Source organism: Heterodontus francisci, chromosome 5 (genome assembly GCF_036365525.1).
Source record: "Heterodontus francisci isolate sHetFra1 chromosome 5, sHetFra1.hap1, whole genome shotgun sequence".
NCBI lineage: Eukaryota > Metazoa > Chordata > Chondrichthyes > Heterodontiformes > Heterodontidae > Heterodontus > Heterodontus francisci.
Genome location: NC_090375.1, coordinates 132,680,421 through 132,693,608, shown reverse-complemented (window position 1 = coordinate 132,693,608; position 13,188 = coordinate 132,680,421). Strand labels below are relative to the sequence as shown.

Here is a 13,188-nt window from a genome sequence, read left to right as displayed (position 1 = left end):
GGTAGATTAGGAAAGGGTTAGGTGCAACAAGATCTGGGTGTCCTTGTACACCAGTTGCTGAAAGCAAGCATTCAGGTGCAGCAAGCAATTAGGAAGGTGAATGGTATGTTGGCCTTCATTGCAAGAGGATCTGAGTATGGGAGCAAGGATATCTTACTGTAGTTATACAGAGCCTTGGTGAGACCACATCTGGAGTAGTGTGTGCAGTTTTGGTCTCCTTATCTGAGGAAGGATGTTCTTGCCTTGGAGGGAGCGCAAAGATGATTTACTAGGCTGATCCTGGGATGGCAGGATTGACGTCCGAGAAGAGATTGGGTTGACTAGGCCTATATTCACTAGAGTTTAGAAGAATGAGGGGATCTCATTGAAACCTTTAAAATTCCAACAGGACTAGACAGGTTAGATGCAGGGAGGATGTTCCTGATGGATGGGGAGTCCAGAACCAGGGGTCACAGTCTCAGGATACGGGGTATGTCATTTAGAACCGAGATGATGAATAATTTCTGTGGAATTCTCTACCGCAGAAGGCAGTGGAGGCCAAGTCATTAAATATATTCAAGAAGGAGATAGATATATTTCTTAAGGCCACCGGGATCAAGGGATATGGGGAGAAAGCGGGAACAGGGTACTGAATTAGACGATCAGACATGATCTTTTTTGAATGGCGGAGCAGGCCCGAAGGGCTGAATAGCCTACTCCTACTCTCTATGTTTCTATGTCTCCATTATTTCCCGATTTATACTTGACCTGACATGGGAAAAGTCTCTGGTTACTTGAGATACACTTCCTGCAGTGTGCAACAGGATGTTGTTGGTTTATTAACAGTGATGAAAGCAATTACTCTTCATCTGATGGATAAGCTGCTTTCTTTTGTAAAATTTGCTTTGCTGACTGGGAACCAAACCTGGGCCTCATCGGTGAGAGCGTCAAATCCTAACAGCTATCAAAACCTCAAAATACAAGCTCATTGCTGCCAAATGTCTGCAAGAATAAAGTGCAATTTTTTTTTAAATGACCGATTCATTAACTTTATCTAATGTGTTATGAACGCTGAACTTCGTAGTATGGTTATGTTTTAAAATCTTTAATGCAGTGTAAAATGGACTGTTACGACCAGGTGAGAAAAAAGGTCGAGGGTTCCCTCTCAGCCTTCACCTGGTCTTACCGTAACAGGGTTTTATTTTTCAATGCACTGTTTTTTTTTAAGCTCCCCCTTAGTGAACCTTTGTTCACTGCTTTCCAATTATAAGGCAAAGAAACCAGCCAAGCAGGTGTTCTTAGGTTTAAAGAAAAAAAAGTTGAACTTCATTAAACTTAAACACTAAAATAAAAGCAAAATACTGCGGATGCTGGAAATCTGAAAAAAAAACAAGAAATGCTGGATTCACTCAGCAGGTCTGGCAGCATCTGTGGAAAGAGAAGCAGAGTCAACGTTTCGGGTCAGTGACCGAAGAAGGGTCACTGACCCGAAACGTCAACTCTGCCTCTCTTTCCACAGATGCCGCCAAACTTAAACACTAATTCAGTTAATGCCTATGGATACATGATGCACACATGCAGATAGAGACAGAAAAGAGCAGACGAAATAAAGTAGAAAAGTTTGAGGCAATATCTGAAGATGGTTTTGGTTACTGTTCTTCAATCTCACTGTAGAGGGCTTGATTGTAGGTAGGTCTTGCTTTTCATTGAGGCCCAGTATTATTCTTAAACCTTCTTCAATGTAAGAGACTTTCTCTATTGAGGTTCACGTGTCCTCATTGGGTGCAGAGGCTTGTGAGAAAGAGATGGGAGCAGACAGGAGAAGTCTTCTCAGTCCAGGAGCAAACAGTCTCCCTCTCTCTCTTTTTCACTCAAACTGTCTGAACAATTCAAAAAAACTCAGGTTACCTAGTAGGTTAGTCATGTGACTAGCTGGTTTGACCACATCTGTTTGTGTATTCGGCCATCTTAGCAGTCATTCTGGAATGTGAGCTTCCTCACCTTCAATGTCAGGTGATCCAAGTCCATCGTGGGCTGAATTTGTCAGGGAATGGTCCTTTGTCTCCACAAGCAGTTAGTATGTAAATTTTTTTCCAGCCACGACTGATCTGTTTAACAAGTCATTTCCTCGCTGCAACAACAGTTTCTTGGCAGGTGGGGGGGGCGGGGGGTCTGCATGACAGGACATTCAGAGGAACCATGTGCTCTCATACAGAATCTGCCCAGAGACAAGCCAGAGACCTTGGTTACCTTAAGAACAGGAAACCCAGATCAAATATGTTTTTGAAAACAGGGTGCAAGGTTATAACACCTGAAGGACAATAGGTTTCGCGCTTCCAAACTCTCAGATTATAAACAGGGAGCCAGGGACTCTAAAATGCAGTACTGATTTGTAAATTTTAACACCTGGTTTTTCTATGGTCAGACAATTGTCAAAGGCAAACGATTATTGACTTTTAATCTGGAACAATTTGACAGGCTTTCATAGGAAGAAACAAGGACCAGCAGTCAGTTGCAGAGCCGAAGAAAAAGGAAAAAAGGCAAGCGAGAGCTAGCGCACAGGAGAAACCAACCATTGGGCTTTTTCAGAGGGAACAGCTGCTCTCAGATCACCGATAGAGCAAAAGGTTGCGAAGGTTTAAACCCAATTCGATGGCTCAAAGTTTGCAGAAGAGAAAAGACCAATGGGGTCACCAGAGATTACCTTATCAATGGAACTCCAGTCGAATGTGATCCTTTAATCGGTCATGGGGAAGTTCATGTCGCTTGCTTTAAAGTGAATGGTCTCTACTGAGGTCATAAAAGGCACAGCACATTAAACACAGTAGGACAGGCCATCAGTACATTTTCTTCTCAGCCCTTCATGGTTTTCTGTTTACTCCATTTCTATTCTCTTAATGCCACTCAACAACTGGCTGCAGAGCAGCCTCTACTGGCCTTAATGCCAAACTTTTAAAAAAATTTGAAAGTAGAATTTTTAGAAAATCCACTGCATCTTCCAGGCCTACATCAATTTTCTCCAAAACACAAATATCAATTTTATACAAGAGTACATCCATTAAAACAATTCTTCCTTTCAAAATAAGATTCAAATCAGATGAAGCTCAATATGCATCTCAGCAATACTACAGACTTTGTGCAATAGTCCTGAAATAAAGCTTTAATTATGAGCAAGTTTTAACTATGATTTTATTTTTTACCAGCTGTTTCTCCTCTTTCCCCCTCCCATCCCAAACTGGGAACAGTTCTAAGCATTGCTTCATTTCTGTGGTAATCAAGGCTACAACTAAAGCATCGCTCCCAACACCTTACTCACATTCACCATGACAGGCTGCTTCCATCAGCAGGCCCACGTTTCCAAAATGTAACTGCATACTTGAAGGGACTTGAATGACATGCCTCAGAGCTATCCGTTGCAGGGGCCATTGATCTGGTCGGGGGTAATGATTGCCGTTCCTCCGGCCTGGGTATTCTGCTGCGGGGAGGTAACTTCACCATCTCCGAAGTTAAGGAGGTGGTAGGCGGTCGCCTCCTTGTAGCCGATGTAATGTACAACAATGCTCCGCTCTGGCTGATCAACGTGTACACCCCAGTTCAATGCAGCGAGCCGTTGACCGTCTTCCAGCAGCTCCCGCTGCTGCTGGCGACATCCAGGCCGGTCATCCTAGGCGGTGACTTCGACTGCATCATCGATGCAGCTGGACGATCCAGCAGAGACGACAGCCAACTGGATGCTATGTCAGATTCCTAATGGAAACAGTAAAAGATGCCAAGCTGCATGACGCCTTCAGCAAACCTGCAGACGGAGCGCAGCGTAGATACACCTGGTCAAGATTGGACGGGTCTGCCCATTCCAGGATTGACCTCCTGTATGGGTCCCGTGCTGTCACTGTTAGATCCACTGACATCAAGTCGGTGTTCTTCTCTGACCATTGCCTCTTACTGGCCGACTGTCACTTACAGGATGACCAGCGGGTTGGCTGGGGGACATGGAAGCTCAATGCTACACTGCTAACCCCAGAGAACTTTGAGGAACTCAAAAGGGATTACAAAGGTTGGAGAACCGTAAAACCCCTCTGAGACCCCAGTTCACTGGTGGGAGACGATCAAGGAGAACGTCAAGTGGTTATTTATCTTCAAAAGGTGTTCAGAGGGCGTGAGAGAGACAGAGGGAAATGTCCCGACTCCAGAAAAGAATTCAAAATCTGCTCCGGCAGCAGTCGATGGGGGGGGCGAGGTCAAGGAGGATCTCCATGAGGTGAAGAGCCAGCAGGCCTCGCTCTTTGCCACGGAGGCCTCCAAGATCATCTTCCGGTCCAGAGTCCGCTCCATTGAGCGGGATGAGACGTGCTTGTGTTACTTCTTCCAAAACGTGCACAGACACAGCTCTGTGATCAGCAGCCTGAAGGAAAAGGACGGCTCAGTAACGTCTGCGCAGTCCAACATACTAAGGATCAGCAAATCCTTTTATGCTGGGGTGTATGACGTGAAGCCCACAGACAGCACAGCCTCCCAGTCCTTCCTGTCATTTATCAGAGGTTTTAGATGACAGCATGAGGGAGAGACTGGACAAGCCGCTAACTCTGGACGAGCTGACAAAGTCCGTCAGGTCCTTCGAGACGAGTAAAACTCTCGCAAGCGACGGCTTATCGTTTGTATTGTATTTGGCCCTGTGGGACTGGGTCGGCCCAGACCTGCTAGAAGTATACGGGAGTATGCTTCTGGCCGGCAGCATGTCAGAATCCATGAGGAAAGGCATCATCACCCTCATCTACAAGCAGAAGGGGTAAGAGGGCAGAAATCAGAAGTTGGCAGCCCATCTCACTGCTTAATGTTGACTACAAGATTCTGTCCAAAGTCATCGCCAGTCAAGTCGTCTGCTCTGGAGTTGGTGATTCACTCCGACCACACCTGCACTGTACCCAGCAAGAAATTCTCTGATAGTCTCGCACTACTCAGGGATACGATTGCCTATGTATGGGACAGGAGGGTGGACACCTGACTCATCAGCTTGGGCCAGGAGAAGCCTTTTGACAGGATATCACACACCTACATGATGGACGTGCTCTCCAAAATGGGGTTTGGGGAGGGAATTTGCAATTGGATCAAACTGCTTTACACAAACATCAGTAGCACAGTCTTAATCAATGGGTGGGAATCAAAGTATCCCGAACCAATCTGGAATCAGACAGGGCTGTCCTCTCTCCCCGTCGTTTGTTTGTTTGCTGTATTGAACCCTTTGCTGACTCTATTAGGAAGGATGCGGGCATAAGAGGGGTGACAATCCCAGGCAACGGAGGCACTCGGGTTAAAAACCTCCCTGTACATGGACGACATCACCGCCTTCTGCTCGGATCCGCTGTCCGTTCGCAGACTAGTGAGCATCTGTGACCAGTTCGAACTGGCCTCTGGAGCCAAAGTTAACCACGGCAAGAGCAAGGTCATGTTCTTTGGGAACTGGGCAGACCGATCCTTTGTCCCCTTCACCATCAGGTCAGACTACCTGAAGGTGCTGGGGATATGGTTCGGAAGAGCCGGGGCATGCACCAAAACCTGGAGGAAGCGAGTAGCCAGGGTACACCATTAACTGAGCATGTGGGAGCAGCGATCTCTCTCCATTGTGGGCAAGAACCTGGTCATCACGTGCAAAGCGCTCACGTTGTTGCTGTATGTGACGCAGGTCTGGCCCATACCCCACTCCTGCATCGTGGCGGTCACCCGAGCCATTTTCCACTTCATCTGGGGATTCAAAATGGACCGGGCCCGGAGGGACACGATATTCAAACCTCTGGATAAGGGTGGGAAAAATGTACCCAACGTCGCCCTCATCCTGATGACCACCTTAGTGTGCAGCTGCATCAAGCTGTGCGTAGATCCCCAGTACGCAAACACCAATTGTCACTACGTGCTAAGGTTCTATCTGTCCCTGGTGTTGTGAAGGATGGGCCTGGTCACATTGCCGCGGAACGCTCCATCCAGTTGGACCGTGCCGTACCACCTATCCTTCGTGGAAAAGTTTCTGCAGAAAAACACCTTTGACCACCAATCCATCAGGCAGTGGCCTGCACGGAATGTCCCCAAGGCCCCACGGGAAAAGGAGACGGCGGATCCCGCCAGACGGCTCCCCGAGCAGACTGCCAAAGCCACCTGTCAGGATGCCCCACCACCAGAACCTCCAAACAAGCACCAAGACGCAGCCCGGCCGGTGGTGAGAAGAGCCCTCCCCGCCAGATCCCTCCTGCACGCCCAGAGTCTCACGCCTGGAGTCTCACCCACTCCACACAAGGCCCTCGAGGTGGCTGTGGTGGGGAAGAGACTGCCGCCCACCATTTTCTGGAATGTAAATTTCCCAGCTGCAATGGGTTGAATCTCCCAATGTCCTTCTCAGAGTCAGTGTCATCTTCACTCACTTCTTCTGAGCACCTGCTTTGCAAAGACACATTCCAGGAGGAGGTGGGCAACCGTCTCTTCCCCACCACAGCCACCGCGGGGGCAAGACTTCGGGTGTGCACGAAGGATCCGACGGGCAGGGCCCCCCCCACCACCAGCCAAGCCACGTCCCGGCGCCTGCTCGAAAGCTCTGGCGATGAGGCACTCCGCCAAATGACCCTGACGGTCCGCCCGGGGAACCATCCGACAGGATCCACCGTCTCCCCCTCCCGCAGGGCCCCGAGGACACTCCGTGCAGACCACCGCCCGATGGACCGGCGGTCAAAGATGTTACTTGTCACTTATCAGCCCAAACCTGGATATTGTCCAGGTCTTGCTGCATTTCTACACGGACTGCTTCAGTGTTCAGATTTGGTCTGCATGCTGTTACATTTCAACTATTACGTTACACATTACTTCAGACTTTGGACATCAGGCAAATATTAGGTTGCATACTCATTTAAACATGTGAAACCATGGCCTGAATTTTACCACAAGCTTTGGAACCCTGACGTCAGAGCAAGAAGTGGGTTCCAAGCCCACGCTTGCAGGCTGTGGGACCAGCTCAGTAATTTTACCACAGACGGCCTAATTGACCCCCTGGGGGCCCACCATCGAATTAAGGACAGCGGGCAGGTTCTCCATGCTAACAGCCCAGAGATCGACAGTTCCAAAGCCTTAACAGCACCACTGGGCGAAGTGGTCGTCACTGAAGCAGCTCGGAGACCTCAGGAGCTGCCAGGTGAGTGGGGGGGAAAAAAAATCATGGGGCTGAGGGTCAGAGGGGAAACCACTCTCGGGGTGGGGGGGAAATGATTGGGGCCACAGGGGCTGCCTTACCTGCCCATAGGCCCCCTCTTTAGCTCTGATTATTTCCCCCCCCCACCACCCCGTGGTTGCCACAGGGAGGCCACCTCCATTAAGCTGGTGGCTTCCCCATGCAGCGGGAGTCCACACTGCCAACAACAAAATGCCAATGGCCCTGCAAAATGGACCTTAATAGGGCCGTTAAGTATGCAAATCGGCTGCCCACCTCTTTGGAGTGGGCAGCTAATCCATATCCCAACCCACCGCTGGGAAAACACCCCAATAGTGGGACCGTGCCAAGAAGCCATCCTGACACGGCACCCCCATCTCCCAGCCCGCCACCTGGGGGCCAGTAAAATTCTGCTCTATGTTTCTTTTTCAGATTGAGATACTGTGAATTCAAATAGGTTACTTTTAAAACCAAATTGAGTCAGTCTTACTCGAACCTTACAGGCCTGATTACAGCCACCTTCACTTTGATCCTCAGCTGCTAGCACCTACAGAGGGCATCCAGATGAAGGCAAAAATATCACTTTTTTTTGACTGGCAGTCAGGAAGACCAGTTCTTCCCTTGGTCATAGTATTGCCACAGCCTAAACACCTGACACTAAAAAGACTGCATCAGTAGCAGCAAAATCTTCAAGGATTTCCAGTAGGTTGTCATGCAGTGACTAATTTTACAAGATAATGTCCTACTTTTAATTTATTTTAAAGTAATTTTTCATATCATTTACAACCTAAGATCACCTCACAGAAAACTCCTTTCCAAAACATTCTTACTGTATCTTCTCAGCTTATAGACACTAGGTATAGTCTTTACTCTGCACTACATCAAATGATTGTGTCTCAGGGATCAAAACTGTTACAAACACAAGGTGCAGTCTGACCAGAATATTGTATAGTTTGCATGTAGCCTCCTTTGATTTGTATCCTATTTTTGCTACATTGATTAAAATTCTATTCACTTTTGTCAATTGCATAAACATGCTGAAAGTTGAGTCTACTAAGATTCCTAGATCTCTTTCAGCATTATTCTAAGCATGGTCAATATGTGGAAAGCACTTGGCTGCCAGTTCAGAGTCCAGTGGAAAGCAGCTCATTTGGATCACTCAAGACCAGACATGGTACACTAGGATCTTGTACAGTCCTTTTAAAATTAACGTCAGTGGAGTGTTTGCACATCTGTCTCTTGCAGCACAGTTCTTGGCAGCCAAAAGAATGCAAACCTGCCAATCTCACTAAATCCTGGCACTGGGAAGACCCCTTCCCCCTCTCACACTGCATCCACCAAACCCCAACCCACTCCACCCTGGCAATCAGGTTTAGCAAAGTCAGTCAACTGTGTGCAAACTCTTAGAATTCATACAATTCAAGATAAAATTAGTGAGCATCTACAAATGTATGAGCTAGTGAAGGAGAGTCAGAATGGCTTTGTGTTTGTCTGTCAGCTGTGGCTCAGTTGGTTGCACTCTCACCTCTGAGTCACAAGGCTGTGTTCAAGTCCCACATTAGGGCTTGAGTACAAAAAAGATTGACACTCCAGTGCAATGCTGAGGGAGCGCTGCACTGTTGGAGGTCGTCTTTCAGACGAAATATTAAAGTGATGTACAGTCCTGTAATGTGGATGTAAAAGCTCCCATGACACTATTTCGAAGAAGAGCAGGAGAGTTATCCCTGGTGTCCTGACCAATATTTATCCCTCAATCAACATCACAAAAACAATTATCTGTTCATCACATTGCTGTTTGTGGAACCCAGCTGTACACAAATTGGCTGTTCCATTTCCTACATTACAACAATAAGTGTACTACACTGGCTGTAAAGTGCTTTGAGACATGTGGTGGCAAATGCAAGCCTTTTTTGACAAATTTAGTTGAGTTTTAAAGACGTTATTGGATTGATTAAAAAGGCAGTATACGTAGCATATGTGAATTTTCATAAAGCAATCAATAAGGTGTATCACAAAAGACTTAGAAAGATTTTTTTGTATAGACAGAAATATGGCAGCACAAAAAGTCTGTTGAAGAGAAAACAGTTGGTGTAAATAGGGGGCTGCTTCTGTTAAAGATGAATCGGACTATTTGCTTAAGGAGAGGTCAAAGATCAGTACTGGTTGTTAGGGTCAAATGGCCTGTTTCCAAGTTGTAACTTCTTGGTATTTTTATGCATTAAGGCAGTGTGGTGTAAACACAAGATTATTCCATACACTAAACCGAATTCCTATTGAGGCATTTAATGCAAGAGGGCAAGGAGCAGAAGCCAGGAATGGAGGTAGCATCATCAGAACATTGCTGGCAAGCAGCATTCACAGCATCTCCTCCTGGCACTCCTAATTTTGATGGAACAAAATCCTGTGACAAGAAAATTTTATCTTTTAAGTCAACGTTTCTGAGCATCTTGTTTACAGATCATTCTGGACAATAAAATTCAGTCGTTCACACAAGGTTTACAAACTGTCTCCAACTCCAAAATACGATCAGCCTCCCATATTGCTAACAATACACACACCTCAATTGAGCATGATGGAAGCGCTTTGCAATAACATTAAACTTGGATCTATACATCAGGCGGGAAGGCCTAGCCTGAATCCAAGATATAGCCCGCATAGTATCAGGACAGGAAGCAATTACAGATAAAGTGGACAATCCATGTGAATTACATTACTATACACCGACACTATAGTGTAAATACATCCTGAGGACACACACACATTTGAAAAGTTCTCTCTTTCTTTCCCCAGTATGTGACGCTCTTCACTCCTCTATCCCTTCCCACCCCTCACTCACTGCCTTTTCCTTTCCAGCTCTCCTCCCCTCTCCAGATTCACCCACTACCTTCTGACACAACTGATCTTTTTATCTTCCCTTTCCTGCTTCCCTCTCTTTTCGTCTCCCGCTCCTTTTTTTGGGGGGGTCTATAGTCTCCTGTTTTAACCCTCCCAGCCCCATTTCTCACCTTTTTCTATCTACCAGAGAAAGCAGGATGAACTGGACCTAAACCGACCCGCCACAACTCCGATTCAGGCTGAAGTTCGAAATGAGCTAGTAGTAGTATACAGACCCGGAATTAGACATGGCATGAAAGCCCATTTACATAGGAGCTCTAATTCATTTTATGACTCTTGATTTCAACTGAATTCTATCTTAGCAGTTAATTGTGTATTGTTCCTAAAGCTGCACCTGTATTGAGTGGCATCAAATTGCTGTCTGATATGTGCATGTGCTGTACTAGAAGAAAAGCTAGAAGAGTTTCAAATTATTTCAATTCACCCTACCATTTCTCTATATATTTTCTCTATTTGCTGTGTGTATTTTCAATTAGTCATTTTCAATACCTTTACACAAGAATTGGCTTATATAAATGATGAAAAACAGAATTAGTAGGATGGCAAGAACAAAAATATTGAATTGCAAATAGGAATACAGAAACGTACTAGGGGATTGGGGCAGCAGGCATCCTCTATCACAAGATTGCAAGGTAAATTATGGATGAGAAAGGTCATTTAGCCCATATTTACTTAGCAATCCTAAAAAAAAAAGTCATCCCATCACAATATCCAACTGTCTCTCTTCTATTACCCAACTCTCTCAGCTAACTATATGCAAAACAAAAACAGAAAATGATCAATATACAGCAGATCTACCAAAATTTTGCAAAGCGATAATGGGATTGAGTTTCCACTTTGGGAACAATGGGTAATCCAAGCACCACTTGCAAACTGCAAATTTTATAATGTTTCTCCTACACCTGAGTCTAGCTTGTTTGCAATCTTTATAAAGAGTAATGGACCCAAAACTGATACTTGGGGAACACCACCTCCCAGTCTGAAAAACATCCATCAACCACTATCCTCTGCTTCTGGTCACTGAGCAAATTTTGTGTCCACACCACCACATTCCCCTTAATTCCATGGGCTTTCATTTTCTTAAGCTCCCTATGTGGCACGTTGGACTTTTGGAAGGCAATTGACATATACAACATATGCTGCACTATCTTGATCAATCTTCTGTTATCTCAAAGAATTCTATGAAGTTAGTCTGACATGATGGCTCTCCATGATTGACCAGTGCCCCTCCAAATGAAAGTTTATTTTGTCCTGACAATGGTTTCTAATAACTTCCCTCCACTGGTAGGCTGACTGGCCTGTAGTTTCCTGATTTATCCTTTCCTGCCTTTCTTGCATAGTGGTGTAACGTTAGAAACCCTCGAGTCCTCTGGCACTTCTCCTGTACCCAATGAGTATTGAAAGATTGTGACTAATGTGTCCTCGCTTTCACTCTCAGGATGCATTCCATCTGGACCAGGTTGCTGATCTTTTTAGTACTTTTCTATCTATTACTATACTGTCTGTAATTTCCCTCTTTTAGTGCAATATTCACATCTTCCTTTGTGAAGACACATACAAAGTATTCATTTAATACTTTTGCTTCTACATGAAGACTTCCTTTTGACTCCTTAATAGGCCCAACTTTTCCCCAGTAAACTGCTTACACTTTGTTTTAGGGCTCAATTCAATGTTACTTACTAATCTTGTCTTGTAACCTCTCTTGGCTACCTTTTTTCTTTCCACAATCTTCCTGGTTATTAACTAAATCTTGCAGCTGACATTTGCCATAAGCCTCCTTTCTCTTTTGTTTTAACTTTTGTTCCTTTTGTCATCCAGGGCACATTAGATTTTCTTGTGCTACCTTTTTGCTTTAAAAGGAATGTGCCTAGTTTGTACCTAAACTGTGCCTTCCCTGAATATCCTCCATTGCTCCATTACTGCTTTGCCCTGCAATCACCTCTTTCAATCAGTCCCCTTCTTAAATCACTGAAATTAGCTCTTCTCCAGTTGAGCATTTTTACCTTTGATATTTTCCAATCTCTCCATAATTACTTTAAACCAAACTATGTGGTGACTGTGAACAAGATGATCACCTACTGTAACACACTCCACTTAGTTTATTTCCCAGAGCCAAATCCAACACTGCTTCCTTCCTTGATGGACTGGAGACATATTGGTTGAGAAAGTTCCCTTGTATACATATCAAATTCTTCTTCCATACCCTAAGCAGTACATTTTTTCCAGATTACATTAGGGCAATTAAAGTCTCCTAATATTACAACATTTTGTTACATGACTTTTGAAAGTTGGTGACAAGTTTGCTCATTTATCTCATTCTCACTGTTTGGAACTCTACTGAAAAACTCCAAATAATATAACAACTCTCCCTCTGTTCCTCACCTCAAGCCAAATAGATTCAGTTCTAGAACCATCTATTAAATCCCTTCTACTTAGAATTGTATCATTCTATGAATACTGCCACCTCCCCTCTTTTTTTCCTTCTCTATTGCTTAATATTTGGTAACTGGGAATGTTAAGAACCTATTCCCAGCCTTTCTTGAACCATGTATCTGTTAATGCAGTCACCTCATAATTCCATGTAGCAATTTGTGCCCGCAGATCACCAGTCTTATTAGTTACAATACAGACATTGGCATTTATGCAATTTAATAGCTTCATCACTTGTGCTATTTTCCTCAATCGGGTCCCCACATTGAGATATTTCTAATTTTGCTGTGGTTTATATCTTTTTCTCTGATCTCATTTTTGCATTGTGCTTTTCTTTGCTATTTTCTGTTTTCCACCCTCCCCCTCAGTCCTCAACCCAGGTAAACTAGTTTAAACCCTTCCCCAACAGTACTAGTTAGCCTCTCACCGAGAACTTTGGTCCTGGTTTTGTTCAGGTGCAACTCTTGTACAGGTATCCCTTCCCCCAAAACCAATCCCAATGCCCTAAGAATGTGAAACCCTCCATCCTGCACCATTTCTCCAACCACATCTACCTGCACTATTTCGCTGTTTCTACACCAAGTGGCACTGGGGGTAATCTTGAGATGACTACCTTTTTGAGGTCCTGCTTTTTAATCTTTTTTTTCCTAGCTCCTTGAACTCTGCCAAAAGGATCTCGACACTTTTCCTATCTCTGT

The 13,188-nt window shown here is 45.0% G+C and overlaps 2 protein-coding genes across 14 annotated transcripts in view; one reads left to right on the top strand and one right to left on the bottom strand.

Moving 5' to 3' along the window:
• The window catches only part of LOC137370057 (uncharacterized), a 98,886-nt gene that overhangs the window by 55,454 nt on the left and 30,244 nt on the right, over positions 1–13,188 (bottom strand). For 2 of the 13 annotated variants that reach the window (XM_068032110.1, XM_068032121.1), the window contains exons 1-3: positions 5,821–6,694; positions 3,296–3,726; positions 2,684–2,769 (exon numbers count right to left, since the gene is read on the bottom strand). The exons of 4 other annotated variants lie outside the window; for them this stretch is intronic. The gene's annotated coding sequence lies outside the window, so the exon portion shown is untranslated. 7 more of the 13 variants (XM_068032114.1, XM_068032119.1, XM_068032111.1 and 4 more) reach the window with 7 other exon arrangements.
• The window catches only part of LOC137370056 (band 4.1-like protein 3), a 384,274-nt gene continuing 377,972 nt past the window's right edge, over positions 6,887–13,188 (top strand). The window contains exon 1 of the mRNA XM_068032108.1: positions 6,887–7,150. The gene's annotated coding sequence lies outside the window, so the exon portion shown is untranslated. The remainder of the gene's footprint in view (positions 7,151–13,188) is intronic.